Source organism: Ranitomeya imitator, chromosome 1 (genome assembly GCF_032444005.1).
Source record: "Ranitomeya imitator isolate aRanImi1 chromosome 1, aRanImi1.pri, whole genome shotgun sequence".
NCBI lineage: Eukaryota > Metazoa > Chordata > Amphibia > Anura > Dendrobatidae > Ranitomeya > Ranitomeya imitator.
This window is the reverse complement of record NC_091282.1, coordinates 270,728,919-270,753,417: the sequence shown is the minus strand read 5'-3', so window position 1 is coordinate 270,753,417 and position 24,499 is coordinate 270,728,919.

Genomic DNA, 24,499 nt, shown 5'->3' with positions numbered 1-24,499 from the left:
AAAATAGGCTCTGTGACTGTAAGATTCCCTCCTTCATGAATGAAACAAGATGGGTCTGCTTATGTGTCACACACCACATGGCCAGCTAGGGTTGCTAAATGTTACAATGCCAATACAATACAATTTCCCAGTGAATGCATTTTTAGTGGTTGAAAGCAATGTTAAAGTTGAAAAATGCTTCAAAAGTGCTGCGTCTGAACTAACCTAAGCGAGGGAGGAAATTTTTGGTCTTGGGTTAAATATTTGGCCTTACAGGAAAGTAATTAACCTACAAAGGATGTACCTTAACGCATTTCCCAGCAAAATCCGTTTTGGTTTCGTTTTAGTGTGGTTTTTATTGCACTGGGAAAAATGGGATGAATCTTGGAAAAAAATGTTTATAGCTGTGAACTAGGAGTCAGGAATGCTTCCAGGGGCGATCCCCATGATTTCCCTGTTTCAGTTTAGCAGTGTTTCCATCATTTTCAGATGTTTTTAGACCTTAACCCCTTTCTGACATGTGACGTACTATCCCGTCGAGGTGGAGTGGGCCCGTATGACCACCGACTGGATAGTACGTCATAGCGATCGGCTGCGCTCACGGGAGGAGCGCGGCCGATCGCAGCCGGGTGTCAGCTGACTATCGCACTATGTGCCAGGAGCGGTCGCGGACCGCCCGGCACATTAACCCCCGGCACACTGCGATCAAACATGATCGCAGTGTTCCAGCGGTATAGGGAAGCATCGTGCAGGGAGGGGGCTCCCTGCTTGCTTCCCTGAGACCCCGGGAGCAACGTGATGTGATCGCGTTGCTGTGAGGGTCTCTTACCTCCTCCTCCTTGCAGCAGGCCCGGATCCAAAATGGCTGCGGCATCCGGGTCCTGCAGGGAGGTGGCTTCACAGCGCCTGCTCAGAGCAGGCGCTGGTAAGCCTGCAGAGTGCACGTCAGATCGCTGATGCCCCCCCTAAGTACACATATTTAGTATTGCAGCGTCCGTAACGACCCAACCTATAAAACTGTCCCACTAGTTAACCCCTTCAGTGAACACCGTAAAAAAAAAAAAAGAGGCAAAAAACAGCACTTTACTATCATACCGCTAAACAAAAAGTGGAATAACACGCGATCAAAAAAGATGGATATAAATAACCATGGTACCACTGAAAACATCATCTTGTCCCGCAAAAAATGAGCCACCATACAGTGTCATCAAAGAAAAAATAAAAAAGTTATAGTCCTCAGAATAAAGCGATGCAAAAATAATTATTTTTTCTATAAAATAGTTTTTATCGTATAAAAGCGCCAAAGCATAAAAAATGATATAAATGAGTTATCGCTGTTATCGTACTTACACGAAGAATAAAACTGCTTTATCTATTTTACCAAATGCGGAACGATATAAAAACCTCCCCAAAAGAAATTAATGAATAGCTGGTTTTTGGACATCCTGCCTCACAAAAATCAGAATAAAAAGCGACCAAAAAATGTCTTGTGCTCGAAAATGTTACCAATAAAAACAACAACTCGTCCCGCAAAAAACAAGACCTCACATGACTCTGTGGACCCAAATATGGAAAAATTATAGCTCTCGAAATGTGGTAACGCAAAAAATATTTTTTGCAATAAAAAGCGTCTTTCACAGTGTGACGGCTGCCAATCATAAAAATCCGCTAAAAAACCCGCTATAAAAGTAAATCAAACCCCCCTTCATCACCCCCTTAGTTAGGGAAAAATATATTTTTTTTAAATGAATGTATTTCCATTTTCCCATTAGGGTTAGGGCTAGGGTTAGGGGTAGGGTTAGGGTAAGGGTTAAGGATAGGGTTAGGGCTAGGGTTAGGGTTAGGGTTAGGGTTAAGGCTAGAGTTAGGGCTAGGGTTAGGGTTACGGTTAGGGCTAGGGCTAGGGTTAGGGCTAGGGTTAAGGCTAGGGCTAGGATTAGGGTTGGGGCTAGGGTTAAGGCTACAGTTAGGGTTGGGGCTAAAGTTAGGGTTAGGGTTGGGGCTAAAGTTAGGGTTAGGGTTTGGATTACATTTACAGATGGGAATAGGGTTGGGATTAGGGTTAGGGGTGTGTCAGGGTTAGGGGTGTGGTTAGGGTTACCAATGGGAATAGGTTTAGGGGTGTGTTTGGATTAGGGTTTCAGTTATAATTGGGGGTTTCCACTGTTTAGGCACATCAGGGGCTCTCCAAACGCGACACGGCATCAGATCTCAATTCCAGCCAATTCGGCGCTGAAAAAGTAAAACAGTGCTCTTTCCCTTCCGAGCTGTCCCTTGCACCTAAACAGGGGTTTACCCCACCATATGGGGTACCAGCGTACTCAGGACACATTATACAACAACTTTTGGGGTCCAATTTCTCCTGATACCCTTGAGAAAATACAAAACTGGGGGCTAAAAAATAATTTTTGTGGAAAAAAAAAAAGATTTTTTATTTTCACGGCTCTGCGTTATAAACTGTAGTGATACACTTGGGGGTTCAAATTTCTCACAACACATCTAGATAAGTTCCTTGGGGGGTCTAGTTTCCAATATGGGGTCACTTGTGGGGGGTTTCTACTGTTTAGGTACATTAGGGGCTCTGCAAATACAATGTGACGCCTGCAGACCAATCCATCTAAGTCTGCATTCCAAAGGACGCTCCTTCCCTTCTGAGCTCTGCCATGCGCTCAAACGGTGGTTCCCCCCCACATATGGGGTATTAGCGTACTCAGGACAAATTGGAAAACAACTTATGGGGTCCAATTTCAACTGTTAACCTTGGAAAAATACAAAACTGGGGGCTAAAAAATAATTTTTGTGGAATTTTTTATTTTTATTTTCACGGCTCTGCGTTATAAACTGTAGTGAAACACTTGGGGGTTCAAAGTTCTCACAACACATCTAGATAAGTTCCTTCGGGGTTCTAGTTTACAATATGCGGTCACTTGTGGGGAGTTTCTACTGTTTAGGTACATTAGGGGCTCTGCAAACACAATGTGACGTCTGCAGACCATTCCATCTAAGTCTGCATTCCAAATGGCGCTCCTTCCCTTCCGAGCTCTGCAATGCGCCCCACATATGGGGTATCAGCGTACTCAGGACAAATTGGAAAACAACTTATGGGGTCCAATTTCAACTGTTACCCTTGGAAAAATACAAAACTGGGGGCTAAAAAATAATTTTTGTGGAATTTTTTTTTTTTTCACGGCTCTACGTTATAAACTGCAGTGAAACACTTGGGGGTTCAAAGTTCTCACAACACATCTAGATAAGTTCCTTCAGGGTTCTAGTTTACAATATGTGGTCACTTGTGGGGGGTTTCTACTGTTTAGGTTCATTAGAGCCTCTGCAAACACAATGTGACGCCTGCAGACCATTCCATCTAAGTCTGCATTCCAAATGGCGCTCCTTCCCTTCCAAGCCCTCTCATGCACCCAAACGGTGGTTCCCCCCACAGATGGGGTATCAGCGTACTCAGGACAAATTGTACAACAACTTTTGGGGTCCAATTTCTTCTCTTACCCTTGGGAAAATAAAAAATTGGGGGTGAAAAATCATTTTTGTGAAAAAATATGATTTTTTATTTTTACGGCTCTGCATTATAAACTTCTGTGAAGCACTTGGTGGGTCAAAGTGCTCACCACACATCTAGATAAGTTCCTTAGGGGGTCTACTTTCCAAAATGGTGTCACTTGTGGGGGGGTTTCAATGTTTAGGCACATCAGTGGCTCACCAAACGCAACATGGCGTCCCATCTCAATTCCTGTCAAATTTGCATTGAAAAGTCAAACGGCACTCCTTTGCTTCCGAGCTCTACCATGCACTCAAACAGTGGTTTACCCCCCATGTGGGGTATCGGAATACTCAGGACAAATTGTACAACAACTTTTTGGGACCATTTTCTCCTGTTACCCTTGGTAAAATAAAACAAATTGGAGCTGAATTAAATTTTTTGTGAAAAAAGTTAAATATTCATTTTTATTTAAACATTCAAAAAATTCCTGTGAAACACCTGAAGACTTAATAAACTTCTTGAATGTGGTTTTGAGCACCTTAAGGGGTGCAGTTTTTAGAATAGTGTCACACTTGGTTATTTTCTATCATATAGACCCCTCAAAATGACTTCAAATGAGATGTGGTCCCTAAAAAAAATGGTGTTGTAAAAATGAGAATTTGCTGGTCAACTTTTAACCCTTATAACTCCCTAACAAAAAAAATTTTGGTTCCAAAATTGTGCTGATGTAAAGTACACATGTGCGAGATGTTACTTATTAAGTATTTTGTGTGACATATCTTTGTGATTTAATTGCATAAAAATTAAAAGTTGGAAAATTGCAAAATTTTCACCAAATTTCCATTTTTTTTTACAAATAAACGCAGGTAATGTCAAAGAAATTGGTGTCATGAGAAAACATTGTCAGAATCGCCAAGATCCGTTGAAGCGTTCCAGAGTTATAAGCTACAAAGGGACAGTGGTCTGAATTGTAAAAAATGGCCTGGTCATTAACGTGCAAACCACCCTTGGGGTAAAGAAGTTAAAAGGACCCACGTCGGGGATCGCGGTAAAAATACTTGGGTCTCTCATAGAGATACATTGGGCTCGTTGTTCTGGCCGAGTACCCTAGTATTCCAATCTGCTCGACCCGAGCAACGAGCACCCGAGCATTTTAGTGCTCGCTCATCACTAGTGATCGGCAGTCAGTTTAGACAGCCTGATTATTGTGAATGAGTGTTCCTAGAAATGCTGCTGATAATTCTACAGGGTAAATAGACCTTTACAAATGGTTCAGCATACCTCTGAATTATTCCTTACCAACAACTTCCCCACCTCACAAGGAACATTTATGGTAGATTCAGGAGATACAGCTATATCTCATATGTACACTTAGCTGAAACAACAAAATAACAAAAATATATATTGCTTTTTTCTGTATTGGTAATATAGATGAGTAAATTAATTCAAGTGGAATAGAATTCTACTTGAATTTTACAAAAATCCACATTCGCCAAAATCTTTGTGTAAATAATTTTTTTGAAAATCCATTTTAGATGTTCTAAAATACCTTGAAAGTGGCAAAACCCAAAAATTAGTAATTCAAACAGAAGCTAGGGGTATACTCATCAAGTTGTTAAGACTTGAAATAGTGCTCATGGCACATTTTTTGGAAACGGTGTTGCTCAGATTATACCAAGTGGTATGTGCAAAATGTGGAAACTGATGCTTTGGAAGCTGCTGAAGTTCTAATCTAATTTTGAAGCTGAGCATTTGTAGATAAAAGGGAGAAAATTCCACTTATAATGCATAATATACCATATTTTTCAGATTATAAAAAGCACTTTTTTCCAAAAAATTTTTTGGAGGAAAATGGGGGTGTATCTTTTAGTCGGAATATACTTACAAGAAGTTTTGTGGCAGCAGGAGTTGGGTGATTTTGCGTTGGTCCAATGCTGCAGGGCGATGATCACACTCCCTTCCCAGGCTGGTGCGGCAGGTTCGGCGGTGCTCTGTGGTGCTGACTGTATTCGGACTGTAAGACGGAACCCCATTTGACACATTAATTTTCCCTATTTTCCTCCTGAAAATTTGGAGTGTGTCTTATGGTCTGGGGCATCTTATAGTCCGAAAAATATGGTAATGCTTTATCTCCCCAGGACACGTTTTAGAGATCTCCCCATATAACTGTAGGCATATCAAGACTGTAAGAAATGTGGGTGTGGTCTGAGAAATACCAGGCTGTTCTGCTGTGCATGATCAAGGTGTGTCTGAGAACATACATTGCAACTTCATATATGCCATTCTTATATCAACTCATCTTTAAAAATGTTATAATTCACATATTGCATGTATCAAATGATTTACAGTGCATTGATAAATACTTGGTGATATTGATTACTTATATTTACAAGTGTAAAAATGTACACATAACCTACAAAAACATTGGCAGAGAGTCAGGGGCCAATGTAAGGAAGATAAATGGGAATGGTAGTCATAAACAGCATGCAACAATTAAACCTACAACTATGACCACAAATATATAAAAATGATCATTTTTATTGTACCAAACCATAAAATATACAGAATGCAATAAAAATGGTGATATCATCATGGAAAGAGATTTAGCCAGAAACAAAAGATAAAATAATAATGATAATAATCTTTATTTATACAGTGTCAAGATATTCTGCAGCACTTTACAGTTTAACAGTTCATACACAAGTCATAAGTAACAACTTTTAAACTAATACAATAATTAAAGCAAAATATGATGACAGTGCTTGTGAGAGCTTACAATCTTCAATGAGGTGGGGAGAGACACAAAGTGCAGGTGCATTATTTACAACGATGATCCAGCCATCTTGAGGTAGTGGAGGATAGATAAAGGCTACATGAGGTAGTCACCAGCCAGTATTTGTTATGCTGGTGGTTGCGGTGGAGTTTGATGGAGGGTTATTCTCAGATAGATAGTGAATGGACCACACACGCACACACACACATGAAAGGACTTTGATTATGGAGCGTGATAGGCCGCTCTGAACAGATGTGTTTTGAGGGAGCATCTAAAACTGTGTAAGTTGTGGATAGTCCTAATTTCGTGGTGCAGAGCATTCCAGAGGATTGGAGCAACACGGGAGAAGTCTTGGAACCAGGAGTGGGAGGTACGGATTAGTGCAGAGGTTAGTCCAAAGTCACTTGCAGTGCTAGGCCGATAGACAGAAATGAGGGAGGAGATGTAGGGGGGGGGGGTGCAGCACTATGGAGAGCTTTGTGGGCGAGAACAAGCAGTTTGAGTTGGATCCTATAAAGAATAGACAGCGAGTGCAATGACTGACGAAGAGTTTGAGTACCGATTAGCCAGATGGACTACCGTGGCTGCTGCATTAAGGATGGACTGGAGAGGGGAAAGTCAAGTGAGGGGGAGGCCAATTAATAGATCATTAAAGTAGTCCAGGTGGGAGTAGATCAGGGTAACAGTGAGAGTTTTTGTTGTTTCCATGGTGAGAAAGGGGCGAATTCTAGAGATGCTCTTTAGGTGTAAGCAACAAGAGCGGGCAAGAGATTGAATATGGGAGGTAAAGGAAAGATTGGTGTCAAAGATAACACCCGGACAGTGCGACTGTTGCTTAGGCATTATTATGGTGCCACCCACGGAGAGGGAAATGCCAAATATAGGGAGATTAGTAGACAGCGGGAGCAGAAGTAGTTCAGTTTTGGAAAGGTTGAGTTTCAGACAGAGAGCAGACATGATGTTGGAGACTGCAGACAGACAGTCAGTGGTGTTCTGTAGTATATATAGTATGTATAATGCCCATGCACAGATTAAAATTACACAAGAGTGCATGGAATACATAACCAAGGTGAACCTTGTATGTTAGAACAGATGACTACATAGGATGATTAAAGTGACATGTATAACAATTTTTAATACATGCCATAAATAAGTACTGGTAGGATAAATAAGTAAGAATGTAGTTCTGATATAAGAATCACTAAACTGATAGTGGAACATACATATTAGCTGGGTCATTTCTAACATGAGGAATATGAATATAAAAGGTACATAGTAAGCATAGTGCTTAATATACAGCTCTGGCAAAAATTAAGAGACCACTACATCAAAACCCTGTCATTGGCAGCCCAATCTCCAGACCTGAACCCCATTGAAAACCTCTGGAATGTAATCAAGAGGATGATGGATAGTCACAAGCCATCAAACAAAGAACTTCTTAAATTTTTGCGCCAGAAGCAGTGTGAAAGACTGGTGGAAAGCATGCCAAGATGCAAGAAAGCTGTGATTAAAAATCATGGTTATTCCACAAAATATTGATTTCTGAACTCTTCCTGAGTTAAAACATTAGTATTGTTGTTTCTAAATTATTATGAACTTGTTTTCTTTGCATTATTTGAGGTCTGAAAGCTCTGTTTTTTTTTAATTTTGACCATTTTTCTTTGTCAGAAAAAAAATAGAAAAATTGCTTGGAAATTCGGAGACATGTTGCCAGAAGTCTAAAGAATAAGAGAATAAAGAGAAAAATCAGACAAACTGAAGATTTTCCAGTGGTCTCTTAATTTTTGCCAGGGCTGTATATTACCTTTGTGGTGCCTGACATGCGTTTTGCCATGGCTTCTTCCAGAGGAGATGCTCTTCCAGGAGCATTGTGTTCAAAAGTAAACCTAATAGCAACATTTTTAAAAATGCCCTGTCACTATTGGAGCATCTCTGTGAGATATTGTAGACGAGTGACCCTGGAATGCAGCATAAAATCAAGTGAGTAACTATGGATCAGTTCCAGTGTAAATTCACATTAAAATGAGAGAATCAAGTAATCTAAGTTACTTCAACCAGGCAATGGACATGGGTGCTAGACTTGCTCATGCCTGTATTTTAAAAACTGCCAACCTTGTTGCATTTTTCATCAGGGGCATAGCTACAGTAGAAGCGTGGATTGTAGATCCTCTGGAAAAACAGAGAGACACTAATGCTCAATTTGCCTAATTTGAGGTGGCCAATACTATTAAAAAGATAGTTGGAGGTCTTGCTGGCTATTTTGCATTTTGCTATTTTGCTTTAAAATACGCCACTGTTTCTCGTGCAGTAGAGTGGAGTATATACCCACAATTATGTTTCTGAGATAAAACTTCCATCGAAAGGAGATCGTGTGTAAGTAACTCATTGATAAAAGGGTTGAAAGCAAGAAGTCAATAATTGTTCTGATGAATAGGTCATACACATTCAAGTAGATTGCAGCTGAGTATAATACTGATTTTCTAACATGTTTGGTTGCACAACTCATCTTTACTTAAAGAGAACCTGTCACCAGGATTTCAACCCCTAAACTGACAGGTGGTAAAGATGCATTAATGCTGCTTACCTTACTTGTAGAAATCCATTTTGCTGTTTTAGAGAAATCTATAGTTTAAATTATATGGTATAATGAGTTACAAGTTCGGTTGGTGGTGGTGGTGATGAGGCACTGCAGGTAACACTTTCCTGCCCATCTCCTTATTACCTGTTACCCAACATCAGAAATGCACCTCAGTGGCATAACTTAAAATGAGTTTAAATGGCGGAAGTGATCACTCCCTATCCTGCCGATGCCCATCCATGCTACTCCCAAACTGATGTAGGTGTTCAGGACTAGCATGTAAATGCCAAAGGTCGCAATATTTTTCCAAACTTTCAAGCTGCACCGATATTTATTGAGGATTAATTTAGGCAAAACTGATATCTATGTTATGTCTAGTGAAGAACCTAATGTGGTGGAGCATGACACAGGTATTTAAAAAAAAATCAATTCTGGCATCATACACCACCACTGCAGACCCTGCAGTAAGCAAATGACAGGATATCATTATCAATATCAGTTTACGCCTTTACCATCTACTGACTTTTGAAGCCTAGTTTCCCTTACCAAAGCCGCACACAATGTCATTGGACAAAATTTACATTTTTTTTAATTGCAAGTACAGGAACGCTCTAAGATGAGCTCCTTTAAAGGGAATCTGTCACGCCAAAATTCGCCTATAAGCTATGGCTAGGTTCACATTGCGTTAGTGGGTGTACTCTAACAGGATCCGTTACATGGCGAAATTGGCGCAATTAACGCTATGTAATGGATCCGTTAGTGCACCCATTGACATGTGCTAACGGATCGTAATGCATCGCTAAACGTATGCCTTTTTCGGCATGCGTCAGCGATGTGCCGTTGGTTTCGGATGGACCTTGAATGCTGCTTGCAGCGTTAAGGGTCCGTTCTTTGCTAGCGCAGATCGGGCATCTGCGCTAGCGGGATTGCCAAACGCAATCCCTTTTTGGACATTGCGTTAGCGCAATCCGTTAGCGTATTCGCTAAACGAATTGCACTAACGCAATGTGAAACTAGCGTTAGGCCACCTGCATCAGGGGCTTATCTACAGCATTCTGTAATGCTGTAGATAAGCCCCCCATGTAACCTGAAAGATAAAAGAAATAAGTTATATTATACTCACCAAGGGGCGGTCCCGGTTCAGTCTGGTCTGATGGGTGTCACGGTCCGGCTCCTCCCATCTTCATATGATGACGTCCTCTTCTTTGCTTCCTGCCGCGGCTCCTGCACAGGCTTACTTTATCTGCCCTGTTGAGGGCAGAGCAAAGTACTGCAGTGCACAGGCGCTGGGCTTCTCGGACCTTTCCCGGCACCTGCACACTGCAGTACTTTGCTCTGCCCTCAACAGTGCAGACAAAGTACGCCTGCACAGGAGCTGCAGCAGGAAGACAAGAAGAGGATGTCATCGTATGAAGATGGGAGGCGCCATACCCAGACCGCGATGCCCATCAGACCGGACCGAACCGGGACCTCCCTTGTGTAAGTACAAAATAACCTGTTTTCCTTATCTTTCAGGTTACATCGGGGGCTTATTTTCAGCATTACAGAATGATGTAGATAAGCCCCTGTTGGCGGTGGCATTAGCTTATAGGCAAATTTTGGGGTGACAGATTCCCTTTAATGAAATGGAAATAGTAAGTTAGATGAACTGTGGTAGAAATGGAGTCAAAGATATCAGAGGCAAGATGCTACAAAGTAAATGAACCATATAATCCTCAAAGCCAAATGATAAACTGACAAGCTGCATGATGAGATCAGGAGAAAAGATTGGCATTTCCATGGTTATCTTCTTGTTTTGGAGCTTGTATTTGCCTTGGAACAATTCATAATTGTGCATAATACCTGACATCATATTAAACCTGTTCATCAACCACTGAGAAGATATTCATCATCATTACCTGAATTTACACTGCAAACTAGGGTTGAGCGAAACGGGTCGAACATTTTCAAAAGTCGCCGACTTTTGGCTAAGTCGGGGTTTCATGAAACCCGATCCGACCCCTGTGCGGGGTCGGCCATGCGGTACGCGACTTTCGCGCCAAAGTCGCGTTTCAATGACGCGAAAAGCGCCATTTCTCAGCCAATGAAGGTAAACGCAGAGTGTGGGCAGCGTGATGACATAGGTCCTGGTCCCCACCATCTTAGAGAAGGGCATTGCAGTGATTGGCTTGCTGTCTGCGACGTCACAGGGGCTATAAAGAGGCGTTCCCGCCGACCGCCATCTTACTGCTGCTGATCTGAGCTTAGGGAGAGGTTGCTGCCGCTTTGTCAGAAGCAGGGATAGCGTTAGGCAGGGTCCATTAACCACAAAACCGCTTGTGCTGCAGCGATTTGCACTGTCCAACACCACCCTCGGTGTGCAGGGACAGTGGAATTTTTTTTTTTTTTTTTTTTCCCCTCAGCGCTGTAGCTCATTGGGCTGCCCTAGAAGGCTCCCTGATAGCTGCATTGCTGTGTGTACGCCGCTGTGCAAACCAACTGCTTTTTTCAAAGCACAAATCCTCTTGTTCCTTCCTTTCTGCACAGCTATCTTTTTTGTTTGTCCACACTTTTTATTTCATTTGTGCATCAGTCCACTCCTTATTGCTGCCTGCCATACCTGGCTGAGATTACTGCAGGCAGGGAGATAGTAGCTGCCTGCCATACCTGGCTGAGATTACTGCAGGCAGGGAGATAGTAATTGTAGGACATTCCCTGTTTTTTTTTTTTTTTTTTTTTTGGTGGGAGATTAAGATTGGCAATTTGGCATTTCTGCTAGAGTGCCATCCCTGTGTGTGCCATCTCTCTCACATAGTGGGCCATAGAAAGCCTTTTCATTTTTCTGTATTTTTTTTTGTGGGGTGTATAAATTCTCCCTGATAAAAATACAGTGGGAGATTAATATTGGCCTTTGGGCTTGTGTGCCAGTCCTGAGTGTGCCATCTCTCTCACAAATAGTGGGCCATAGAAAGCCTATTTTATTTTTTTTTGGGTTTTATAAATTCTCCCTGAAAAAAAGGGAGATTAATATTGGCCTCTGGGCTTCTGTGCCAGTCCTGAGCGTGCCATCTGTGCCAGTCCTGAGCGTCCCATCTCTCTCACAAATAGTGGGCCATAGAAAGCCTATTTAATTTTTTTTTTGGTTTTATAAATTTTCCCTGAAAAAAGGGAGATTAATATTGGCCTCTGGGCTTGTGTGCCAGTTGTGAGCGTGCCATCTGTGCCAGTCCTGAGCGTGCCATCTCTCTCACAAATAGTGGGCCATAGAAAGCCTATTTAATTTTTTTTTTGGTTTTATAAATTTTCCCTGAAAAAAGGGAGATTAATATTGGCCTCTGGGCTTGTGTGCCAGTTGTGAGCGTGCCATCTGTGCCAGTCCTGAGCGTGCCATCTCTCTCACAAATAGTGGGCCATAGAAAGCCTATTTAAATATTTTTTTGGTTTTATAAATTCTCCCAGAAAAAAAGGGAGATTAATATTGGCCTCTGGGCTTCTGTGCCAGTTGTGAGCGTGCCATCTGTGCCAGTCCTGAGCGTGCCATCTCTCTCACAAATAGTGGGCCATAGAAAGCCTATTTAAATATTTTTTTGGTTTTATAAATTCTCCCAGAAAAAAAGGGAGATTAATATTGGCCTCTGGGCTTCTGTGCCAGTCCTGAGCGTGCCATCTGTGCCAGTCCTGAGCGTCCCATCTCTCTCACAAATAGTGGGCCATAGAAAGCCTATTTTATTTTTTTTTTGGGTTTCAGAAATTCTCCCTGGAAAAAAAAAGGGAGATTAATATTGCCCTTTGGGCTTGTGTGCCAGTACTAAGCGTTCCATCTCTCTCTCTCTCTCAGTCAGTGGGCCATAGAACGCATATTTTTGGTTTTATTTGTTTTCTAAATTCTCCCTGAAAAAATCATTTTATTTTATTTGGTTTCTAAATTCTTCCTGATAAAATCATATTTTTTTTATTATTTTTATTTCTAAAGTCTCCCTGAAAAAAAAAAAAAAAAAAAACAACCAAAAAAACAGTGGGAGATTAATATTGGCCTTTCTGCTTGTGTGCCAGTCTTGACTCCTGGGTGTGCCATCTCTCTCTCTCTCTCTCTCTCTCTCTCTCTCTCTCTCTCTCTCTCTCCAATTGTGGTCCATAGAAAGCCTATATTTTTTTTCCTTGATTTGGGTTCTAAAATCTACCAGAGAAAATAACTACATCAATCATTGGTAGAAAAATATTGGCCTCTGGGTTTGTGTGCCACTCCTGACTCCTGTGTGCGTCATCTCTCAGTCAGTGGGCCATAGAACGCCTATTTTTGGTTTTATTTGTTTTCTAAATTCTCCCTGAAAAAATTATTTTATTTTATTTGGTTTCTAAATTCTTCCTGATAAAATCATATTTTTTTTATTATTTTTTTTTCTAAAGTCTCCCTGAAAAAAAAAAAAAAAAACAGTGGGAGATTAATATTGGCCTTTCTGCTTGTGTGCCAGTCTTGACTCCTGGGTGCGTCATCTCTCAGTCAGTGGGCCATAGAACGCCTATTTTTGGTTTTATTTGTTTTCTAAATTCTCCCTGAAAAAATCATTTTATTTTATTTGGTTTCTAAATTCTTCCTGATAAAATCATATTTTTTTTATTATTTTTTTTTCTAAAGTCTCCCTGAAAAAAAAAAAAAAAAAAACAACCAAAAAAAACAGTGGGAGATTAATATTGGCCTTTCTGCTTGTGTGCCAGTCTTGACTCCTGGGTGTGCCATCTCTCTCTCTCTCTCTCTCCAATTGTGGTCCATAGAAAGCCTACATTTTTTTTCCTTGATTTGGGTTCCAAAATCTACCAGAGAAAATAACTCCATCAATCATTGGTAGAAAAATATTGGCCTCTGGGCTTGTGTGCCACTCCTGATTCCTGTGTGCGTCATCTCTCACTCAGTGGCCCATAGAAAGCATATAGTTTGTTACATTTGTTTTCTAAATTCTCCCTGCAAAAATCTATTTTTTTTTTTTTGGGGGGTTTCTAAAGTGTTCCTGAAAAAAATAAAAATAAAAAAAAAATAATAGTGTGACATTAATATTAACATTTGTGCTTCAGTGACAGTCCTGCGTGTGGGGCATCTCTCTAATTTGCAGCCACCAAAAAAAGAGTGTGTAACATTGGGCCTGATTTTCGCTGTGGTCTCACCAACCTGTAAAGGGGTAGCTAAATCATACAGAAGTTATAGCTCACCGTGTAAGTTGTGTGACTGCAACAAATAACGTTAGTTTGGTTACGTTTTTAAAACAATGAGGAAGTCTAGTGGAAGAGGTCGTGGCCGGGGGCGTTCATTGTCAGCTGGTAATGAGGGTAGTGGTAGTGGTGGAGCATCAGGTGGTCGTGGGGGAAAAAATATTGCACCTAAGTCTGGAGCTGTGGAGCCAGGTTCGTCGTCCGGCTACACAAGGCCTCGAACGCTCCCTTTTCTGGGATTAGGAAAACCGCTTTTAAAGCCGGAGCAGCAAGAGCAAGTTTTGGCTTATCTTGCTGACTCAGCCTCTAGCTCTTTTGCCTCATCTCGTGAAACTGGTAAAAGTAAAAGCAGCGCGTCGTTAGTGGATGTTCACGGTCAGGGACAAGTCACTTCCTTGTCCTCTTCAGCAAAAACAACAACAGAGAAGAATGCAGCAGGCGACACAACGGGTTACTCCATGGAGCTCTTTACACATACCGTCCCTGGCTTAGAAAGTGAAGCAGTTAACAGTCCATGCCCATTACAAATTGAATCTGACATGGAGTGCACTGACGCACAGCCACAGCCAGACTACTATGCTGGTCCTTTGACTCAGACCACAACATTGCCCTCGCAGGGTGCTGATCAAGAATCAGACCCTGATGAGACTATGTTGCCCCATCACGAACGCTATACCACCGAACGACACGGTGACACAGACGAAGTTGCGCAGGAGGTACAAGAAGAGTTATTAGATGACCCAGTTCTTGACCCCGATTGGCAGCCATTGGGGGAACAGGGTGCAGGCGGCAGCAGTTCTGAAGCAGAGGAGGAGGAGGGGCCGCAGCAGGCATCAACATCGCCACAGGTTCCATCTGCCGGGCCCGTATCTTGCCCAAAACGCGTGGCAAAGCCAAAACCTGGTGGAGGACAGCGTGGCCATCCGGTTAAAGCTCAGTCTGCAATGCCTGAAAAGGTATCCGATGCTAGAAAGAGTGCAGTCTGGCATTTTTTTAAACAACATCCAATTGATCAGCGCAAAGTCATCTGTCAAAAATGTTCTACTTCCTTAAGCAGAGGTCAGAATCTGAAAAGTCTCAATACTAGTTGCATGCATAGACATTTAACCACCATGCATTTGAAAGCTTGGACTAACTACCAAACGTCCCTTAAGGTTGTTGCACCCTCGGCCAATGAAGCTAGTCATCAACGCAACATCCCTTCCGGCAGTGTAGGACCACCATTTAGCGCACCACCTGCTGTATCTGTGCAGGTATCTTTGCCAGGCCAAAGCAGTCAGGGTCAGGGAATCACCAGTTTCGTAGTAGGAAACACTGCATCTAGGGCACCGGCGGCAACAATACCATCTCCCACCGTCTCTCAGTCTGCCATGTCCACCGGCACCCCCGCTAGTTCCACGATCTCCAGCTCTCCAGTCCAGCTCACCCTACATGAGACTATGGTTAGAAAAAGGAAATACTTAGCCTCGCATCCGCGTACACAGGGTTTGAACGCCCACATAGCTAGACTAATCTCGTTAGAGATGATGCCCTACCGGTTAGTTGAAAGCGAAGCTTTCAAAGACCTGATGGACTACGCTGTACCACGCTACGAGCTACCCAGTCGACACTTTTTTTCCAGAAAAGCCATCCCAGCCCTCCACCAGCATGTTAAAGAGCGCATCGTCCATGCACTCAGGCAATCTGTGAGCACAAAGGTGCACCTGACAACAGATGCATGGACCAGTAGGCATGGCCAGGGACGTTACGTGTCCATCACGGCACACTGGGTAAATGTGGTGGATTCAGGGTCCACAGGGGACAGCAAGTTTGGGACAGTTCTGCCTAGCCCACGGTCTAGTAAACAGTTGTCTGTAGCCGTTCGCACCCCCTCCTCCTCCTCCTCCTCGTCCTCCTGCAGAAGCAAGAGCTCGTCCACAGACCGCAGTCGCACAAACACTCCATCCGCACCTGCCACTGTTGCACACCAGGTCTCCCATTATGGGGCAGCTACTGGCATACGTCAGCAGGCTGTATTGGCTATGAAGTGTTTGGGCGACAATAGACACACCGCGGAAGTTCTGTCCGAGTTCTTGCAGCAAGAAACGCAGTCGTGGCTGGGCACTGTAGATCTTGAGGCAGGCAAGGTAGTGAGTGATAACGGAAGGAATTTCATGGCTGCCATCTCCCTTTCCCAACTGAAACACATTCCTTGCCTGGCTCACACCTTAAACCTGGTGGTGCAGTGCTTCCTGAAAAGTTATCCGGGGTTATCCGACCTGCTCCTCAAAGTGCGTGGACTTTGCGCACATATCCGCCGTTCGCCTGTACACTCCAGCCGTATGCAGACCTATCAGCGTTCTTTGAACCTTCCCCAGCATCGCCTAATCATAGACGTTGCAACAAGGTGGAACTCAACACTGCACATGCTTCAGAGACTGTGCGAACAGAGGCGGGCTGTTATGTTTTTGTGGGAGGATACACATACACGGGCAGGCAGTAGGATGGCAGACATGGAGTTGTCAGGTGTGCAGTGGTCGAAGATTCAAGACATGTGTCAAGTCCTTCAGTGTTTTGAGGAATGCACACGGCTGGTTAGTGCAGACAACGCCATAATAAGCATGAGCATCCCCCTAATGCGTCTGCTGATGCAAAGTTTGACGCACATAAAGGATCAGGCGTCTGCACCAGAGGAAGAGGAAAGCCTTGATGACAGTCAGCGATTGTCTGGTCAGGGCAGTGTACATGACGAGGTACCGGGCGAAGAGGAGGTGGAGGATGAGGAGGATGATGGGGATGAGTATATTTTTAATGAGGAAGCTTTCCCGGGGGCACGGGAAATTGGTGGCGTGGCAAGGCCGGGTTCTGGTTTTTTGAGGGACACAAGTGACGTAGATTTGCCTGCAACTGCCCCTCAACCAAGCACAACCGCAGATTTGACAACGGGAACTTTGGCCCACATGGCGGATTATGCCTTGCGTATCCTCAAAAGGGACACACGCATTACAAAAATGATGAACGATGACGATTACTGGTTGGCCTGCCTCCTTGATCCTCGCTATAAAGGCAAATTGCAAAATATTATGCCACATGAGAACTTGGAACTAATATTAGCAACAAAACAATCAACTCTTGTTGACCGTTTGCTTCTGGCATTCCCTGCACACAGCGCCCGTGATCGTTCTCACACGAGCTCCAGGGGCCAGCAGACCAGAGGTGTTAGAGGGGCAGAAATCAGAAGTGGCGTTGGACAGAGGGGTTTTCTGACCAGGTTGTGGAGTGATTTTTCTATGACCGCAGACAGGACAGGTACTGCAGCATCAATTCAAAGTGACAGGAGACAACATTTGTCCAGTATGGTTACAAACTATTTTTCATCCCTTATCGACGTTCTCCCTCAACCGTCATTCCCATTTGATTACTGGGCATCCAAATTAGACACCTGGCCAGAATTGGCAGAATATGCATTGCAGGAGCTTGCTTGCCCGGCAGCTAGTGTCCTATCAGAAAGAGTATTCAGTGCTGCAGGTTCAATACTAACAGAAAAAAGGACTCGTCTGGCTACCCAAAATGTAGATGATCTAACCTTCATTAAAATGAACCACAACTGGATTTCAAAATCTTTTGCCCCACCCTGCCCGGCTGACACCTAGCTTTCCTATGAAAAGGTCTTGCCTGTGGACTATTCTGAATGACTTTTCCAATCTCGTAATTTTCTTCACCTGATTGTCCAGCATACGACATGTTTCCACCTCACGAAATGGCCAAACTCCCCACACGGGGCCGTGCTATCGCCACTTTGCGCTTGGACCCTTGAGAGTGCTGTTTGTCTGAAGAGGTGGGTGTGGCCGCTTTTGGTCGACGGCACTGCCACTGGGTCCCTCATAGTACAATAAAGTGTCTCTGGCGGTGGTGGTGCGCACCCAACGTCAGACACACCGTTGTAATATGAGGGGCCCTGTGCCTGTACCGCCGGCCACAAGACAGTTCCCCCCCCCAGCTCAAACAGTGCTCTACCACTAGCAAAATTATCTCTCACAGCTTCACCAATGTGTAGTCTAGCCGCTGACATCCTTCAATGCCTGGCACTGACAATACCATTGTTTTGACATTTTTGTTATGTTAGGCCTTCGAAGCCTGTCTGCGGTCCCTTCTTTCTACAACTACTACACTGACCAGGCCACTGCTGGCCGTGTTACCCTGGAACCAATTTAAAAGTGCCTACAGTCAGCCCAATTTTGTTATGTTAGGCCTTCGAAGACTGTCTGCCGTCACTCCTTCCACTAGACTTCCACTGACCATACACTGCTGCCCATGTACCCCTGGAACCAATTTAAAGTGCCTACAGCCAGCCCAATTTTGTTATGTTAGGCCTTCGAAGCCTGTCTGCGGTCACTCCTTCCACTAGACTTCCACTGACCAGACCACTGCTGCCCGTGTACCCCTGGAACCAATTTAAAAGTGCCTACAGCCATGTGTTATTATTTTAGGCCTTCGATGCCTGTCTGCGGTCACTCCTTCCACTAGGCCTCCACTGACCACACCACTGCTGCCCGTGTACCCCTGGAACCAATTTAAAATTGCCTACAGCCAGCCCAATTTTTTTATTTTAGGCCTTCGATGCCTGTCTGCGGTCCATTCTTTCAACTACTACTACACTGACCAGGTCACTGCTGCCCGTGTACCCCTGGAACCAATTTAAAATTGCCTACAGCCAGCCCAATTTTTTTATTTTAGGCCTTCGATGCCTGTCTGCGGTCCATTCTTTCAACTACTACTACACTGACCAGGTCACTGCTGCCCGTGTACCCCTGGAACCAATTTAAAATTGCCTACAGCCATGTGTTATTATTTTAGGCCTTCGATGCCTGTCTGCGGTCACTCCTTCCACTAGGCCTCCACTGACCACACCACTGCTGTCCGTGTACCCCTGGAACCAATTTAAAATTGCCTACAGCCATGTGTTATTATTTTAGGCCTTCGATGCCTGTCTGCGGTCACTCCTTCCACTAGGCCTCCACTGACCACACCACTGCTGTCCGTGTACCCCTGGAACCAATTTAAAATTGCCTACAGCCATGTGTTATTATTTTAGGCCTTCGATGCCTGTCTGCGGTCACTCCTTCCACTAGACTTCCACTGACCAGACCACTGCTGCCCGTGTACCCCTGGAACCAATTTAAAAGTGCCTACAGCCAGCCCAAGTTTGTTATGTTAGGCCTTCGATGCCTGTCTGCGGTCACTCCTTCCACTAGGCCTCCACTGACCACACCACTGCTGCCCGTGTACCCCTGGAACCAATTTAAAATTGCCTACAGCCAGCCCAATTTTTTTATTTTAGGCCTTCGATGCCTGTCTGCGGTCCATTCTTTCAACTACTACTACACTGACCAGGTCACTGCTGCCCGTGTACCCCTGGAACCAATTTAAAATTGCCTACAGCCAGCCCAATTTTTTTATTTTAGGCCTTCGATGCCTGTCTGCGGTCCATTCTTTCAACTACTACTACACTGACCAGGTCACTGCTGCCCGTGTACCCCTGGAACCAATTTAAAATTGCCTACAGCCATGTGTTATTATTTTAGGCCTTCGATGCCTGTCTGCGGTCACTCCTTCCACTAGGCCTCCACTGACCACACCACTGCTGTCCGTGTACCCCTGGAACCAATTTAAAATTGCCTACAGCCATGTGTTATTATTTTAGGCCTTCGATGCCTGTCTGCGGTCACTCCTTCCACTAGGCCTCCACTGACCACACCACTGCTGTCCGTGTACCCCTGGAACCAATTTAAAATTGCCTACAGCCATGTGTTATTATTTTAGGCCTTCGATGCCTGTCTGCGGTCCATTCTTTCAACTACTACTACACTGACCAGGGCACTGCTGGCCGTGTACCCCTGGAACCAACATCAGAAAATATAAAAATAAGTATTTTGCTTATAAAAAAGAAAATACTGGTGAGATATCAAATGCAGACATTTTAACATTAAAAACAAACACACAACTCTAATCTGGTACAGTACTAAAAATGGCCACCAGCTACAATTACTTTCTCCTGCAAGTAGTTAACTGAAAGTTTTTTTAAATTGAAAACACACATATGGCATCCACCGAGTGTTGTCCTGTCGCGTCTTCTTTATATTATTGCCGAGAAGATGCAAAATAATGAAAATAATAAAATCATTAATTACCAAAATAATAGAGAAAGTCAACACCACATTGCAAATAAACATTCATTCCAAATAAAGAAGCAGGGCGCGTCCGAGGGTGAGTATATACCTAATAAGAATATAATCACCCTCGGACGCGCAATGCTTATTTCCAACAGCCTTCCTTCCTAAGAATCAGCCCTTCCGTCGTGTAGAGAGACGTTGTGTTACACTCCAAGGTGTTCCCCAGGTTGCCTTTCCTGAGCTTCGATCTTCCGGCTCTCGTTTAGTAGTTCTTGGAAACTACTCTGCATTAGGCCTTCAAATTGGGTATGGGGTGTAGAGAGATGGTGTGTTCCACTCCAAGGTGTTCCCCAGGTTGCCTTTCCTGAGCTTCGATCTTCCGGCTCTCGTTTAGTAGTTGTTGGAAACTACGCTGCATTAGGCCTTCAAATTGGGTATGGGGTGTAGCGAGAGGGTGTGTTACACTCCAAGGTGTTCCCCAGGTTGCCTTTCCTGAGCTTCGATCTTCCGGCTCTCGTTTAGTAGTTCTTGGAAACTACACTGCATTAGGCCTTCAAATTGGGTATGGGGTGTAGAGAGAGGGTGTGTTACACTCTAAGGTGTTCCCCAGGTTTCCTTGCCATTGCTTCGGTCTTCCGACTCTCGTTTAGTAGTTGTAGAAAAGTACACTGCATTAGGCCATACAAAATGGGTATGGGGTGGAGAGAGATGGTGTGTTACACTCCAAGGTGTTCCCCAGGTTGCCTTTCCTGAGCTTCTATCTTCAGGCTCTCATTAAATTGTGGTTAAATGGAACAACTGCATTTGGCGTACTAGTTGGTTTGGGGCCTACTATCGGTGTCTGCCACTCCTTGCTGTTCTCCTCCACTGAACAAAGCTGTGCCGCCTGTTTACTACGGTTGCCAATTTTGAACTGCATTTCGACTACTTACTGATTTGGCCCTACTCTCTGTGTCAGCCTCTCATTCCAGTTGTCCTCCACTGCAATGCCCCCTGGTTATTCCTGTGTTACCAATTTTGAACTGCATTTAGCCCACTTTCTTCTTTGGGCCTATATCTGTGTTTCCACTTCATCGTGCCCATTGCCCAGCCAGTGATAGATGAGTCTGCTGGTACATTGACCCATAACGCAACATTCCCCGTGCACGCTACACAACAACATTGTGACCCTGCTGAAAGTCAGGTTGCTCTTCCCGCATACCATACCACCTTACACGGGGACAAAGAGGAAGGTGCAGATGAAAGTGCAGGTTCCTTCATCAGGTGGGGGGAGGAATACTAGTTGGCGACGTCACTGGCACAGGGCCTCTCATAGTACGCAAAAGTGTTGCTGCCGGTGGGAGGCGCCCCCGCCGTGCAAACACACCGCTGTACTTTGAGGGGCCCTGTGCCAGTGCCAATGCCAACGAGTGGGCCCCCCCTGCTTGCTCAGGTTCACAGCACTTGCAAAGTTGAAATACTTACCTCTCCCTGCTCCACTGCCGTGACGTGGTCCAGATTTCCTGGGCCCACTAATTACTTGAACCAGCCCTACCCCCCACAACTTTAGCCAAATGACCCCCAATTTCAAATGCCTTCCAATTATTATAAGGTAAATTACGCTTGACAAGCTTCATTAAGAAGAATGGATGGTTTTGACATTAAAATGGCCACTCTAGGTGTTTTCCTGGCCCCCACTCACTGCCGACTATGCTGCCCCATTGACTTGCATTGGGTTTCGTGTTTCGGTCGATCCCGACTTTACGTCATAATCGGCCGATTTCACTCGACCCGACTTTGGACATAGTCGGGTTTCGCAAAACCCGGCTCGACTCTAAAAAGGTCAAGGTCGCTCAACTCTACTGCAAACAGTTCCCTGTATTTTCCTGCAGGCTACTAATGGCATTGTCCCATCTTTGTAAGCAGCTGAATAAACGTGTTGACATATGAATACTGTGATACATAATGCTTCCCATTCCTCCCTATTTGTCCAGATGAGTAATATTATATTGAGATCTAGCATTACATTGAATCATTTATTGCCTGGATTTGCTGCCACAATTAATTTTTAACATTAACTAATACATATACAGCATGTTACAGATCTGAGGAGTCCCAAATGTGTTTGTATTAAAAATGTAAGATGTGTTGTGCCATGCCCTTTCTCAACAGACACTGAGTTGCCTATGTAACAGTCTACTATTAGCAGATAATCTCCATTGCTTTCCTAAGGTTTACATTTAGACGTATAAGGTTCATTTTCAGTGCATTAAAAGGGTTGTAAAGAAGGTTAATTGGCCTTTTCTTTGAAACATGTTCAGTATGTATCACAGAGGCATAGGTCGGTCTCATCCCTATGTGGTTAGGGACACTGCACAGAATTGTGATCTGCATATGTAGTACACCAGCAATTCCTATAAATATTGGATATTCATTTGAAAATAAACAATCATAGATAACAATTTTAAATGGAACCTGTCAGGATTTTGGTAAGTAACCTAAAGACAGTGTCAGGTTAGTGCTGTTATACTGATCAAAATGATACCTGGGTTGATGAAATCCGTCTTGTGGTTGTTGTTTATCGGCAGTTTTCAGTTGGTGAGATTCTTGTGCTCTGGGGAGGGCCTGTGGGTGGGCTTTTATGTGGTGCTCTGCTTTGATATGCATCCTTATGGGCTTATGACAGGTCACTGATCCTTCAGTGACCCGCCTCCTATTTTACATAATGCAAAGAATATTGTGTTAGGAAAAAAAAATTATATATAGCAAAATGGCGCCAGCAGCAGCGCCTAAGCAGAAGCGTCAGTCCCTTACCAATAGATGGTACTGCACAAGCGCTGCCGTCAGTGCCATTTAGCTGCAGCCAAATTTTTTTTCCTACAGCAAAATGGTGTCGGCGTCAAGCAATGGATGCTAATGTGCATGCGCCGCTGCCATTTTGCTGTTGGAAAAAAGTGGTGCCGGAGGTGGCACCTGCGTAGTAGCATCTATCTACTTGCATTTTGCTGCTGCCATATTTAAATGACAATGATAATGTAAAATTGCAGTCTTAGCTGAAAAATTTTAAGTTCTATGGTGCAGATGACATGAAAATATATAGATATGTAATATTACATGTTACTCTTTCAGATGAATAGCTGCCCTTGTAAAAAAAAGAATGGCTTGAACCCACAATATCAAAATCTGATAGTACAGAACAGCTCACTCTTAGGGAAAACTCTCAATCTAACGATCCCCCTTTATGACAGCCTTAAACCAAAACACTTTCACCCTTTCCATATATGTGACATATATACAGCGGTTGAAGTAACTATTAAACACATCACCAATATTGTAAGTAAATATATCACCAGATGTCGGTAAAAACCCATCCACTCACACAGGCTAAGAAATCAAACCATAGATGTCCATAAATTAAGTTATGTGTTATTATGAGAAATGACAAGGAAAAAGTATTGAACAAATGAAAAAAGAGAGGTGCAAAAAGCCATGGAAAGTTGTGACACCAGCTGAAATCTATCAGGAATTAGAAAGCAATGCTGCCAATTAGTAAAAAATTATATCAAAACATTTGTGCATATATTGTGATGCAGTGACCCCTGATACAGCTAGGGGGCGCTGCATGTTCCGCTCAGAATACTCACGGAGGTGTACTGAGGCCATGGGAATGCATGGCCATTGCAGGCATATCTATGATGGTGAGCCAATGTCCGGCATTATTGTAAATGGCCGGTATGTGTCGCAGAGGAGTGTGTGTGCCTGACAGGCAAGCCGGTGGTTGTTATGTTCTGTTGATGCATATAATGAACTGTATGAACGTAACCGCAGCTGAAATGGATTATATGTCGGTCCTTTGATGTTCAAATGCCCTACCGTGGTTTATAGAGGTATAATAAACCAGGCACAGACTTTTGTTAAAGAAAGTACGGTCTTGCTGTGTGTTATATCGCTGTCAAACGAGTATTCACCAACCCGCTAGTGATCGCTGCATCACAATATATATATATATATATATATATATATATATATGTTAAACTGAGCTGTCTCAAGACCTTTGCAGCCTTTTTGTTGCAAAACATATTGATGGAATTGATTACAGAGGAGTTTCAAAACTAGTGAAAGTTCCAGTGAGCACTGTTGGGGCCATAATACAGGAGTGGAAAGAACATCAGTTCATCATGAAGTGCTCACAGCAAAAATTTCAGACAGAGGAAATGAAATGAATTATCAAATGATTAGTCTAAGAGCTATGGACGACCTGTCGAGAGCTACAGAAAGATCTGGAATCAGTAGGTACAATTGTTTCAAAGAAAACTATAAGTAATGCATTCAACCTCCATGGCCTGTATGTATGCTCA